The sequence below is a fragment of the Plecotus auritus genome (assembly GCF_963455305.1).
Source record: "Plecotus auritus genome assembly, chromosome: 3".
NCBI lineage: Eukaryota > Metazoa > Chordata > Mammalia > Chiroptera > Vespertilionidae > Plecotus > Plecotus auritus.
Window position 1 is genome coordinate 50,414,802 of NC_137772.1, and position 1,269 is coordinate 50,416,070.

Here is a 1,269-nt window from a genome sequence, read left to right on the forward strand (position 1 = left end):
TGTGAAAAGAAAAAAAGAAAGAAGCATAGATGTAAGCAGTTTCTATGATGGCTTCCAAACATCCTGGTCTCTTGGTGTTCTTACCCTTATACAGTTCCCACTCTTTGAGTGCAACTGAACTTATTGACAAACTTCTAACAGAACACAGCACAAATGAAGAAATTTCACTGTCAAGATTAGGTTTTCAAAAGACTTGGCTTTTGTCAGGAGTGCTTTGTACCTGGCGCGTGCGCGCGCGTTCTCTCTCTCTCTCTCTCTCTCTCTCTCTCTCTCTCTCTCTCTCTCGTTTCCGGTCTCTCTTTCTCTCTCTGTCCCTGTCTCTCTGTCTCTCACTCTCTCTCTCTCATCACTAGCCACTATGTTGTGAGACCTCTCAGGCAGACTGTGGATAGGCTTATGTGGTAAGCAGTCAAGGCCCACCATGAATCATGTGCCTGAGCTTGGATGAATATTATTCAGCTGCAGACTAACCCTGAGGCACCTACTCTCCCACCAAACAGCTTGACTGAAACCTCATGAGTGACCCTGAGCCAAAGCAACCCAGACATAGTGTCCAGATTCCCAACACACAAACTATAAGATTTAAAAAGATATTTGTTGTTTTAAACCTTGAAGTTTTGGGGTAACTTTTCACACAGCGGTAGATATTATAGTAGAGTTAAACAGAAGTAAAAACTAATACCCAAGAGTATCATCATTATTTTCTTTCCCATTCCAAAAATATTGCTTTTGGGAAATAGCTTTAAGCTAAAGGTCAAAATAAATCTTGGTTTTTCTGCTAAAGACTATCTTGTGTTTGCTTCCCAAAAGAGTATTTATATTTCCACAAACTTTAAGGCCACACTAAGTTTTATGTATATTTCAAATAACAAAATCACTCTGAGAATTACATTGCTTTTTGCTTCCTCTAATCACCTGGGATAATAGAAGAGAAATTGTTTGTCAGTTGAGTTCCCCGGCAGTAACACTGCACAGCTAATCAGTGTTCTTGCTCTGTAGTTACAGAGACTGTTAGTAAGGGGTTCCGCTTTATGATGCTCCAAGGCAACCATTTTTCACCCCTGGTTTAACACCGGGTAGAGGTGGCAATAAGAAATCTAATGAAGAAACCATCAGGCCTGGAGTAGTAATTTCAGGAGAAATTATGCGTGGTTGTTTGAATAGAGTTAAGCATTGACATTTTACGTTATTGACTGTTGTGTAGGCGCTTTACCCTTTTATCCTTCCTTCATTTGTGCCACTGTGATTCCTTCTGTTTTAGTAAGCAAT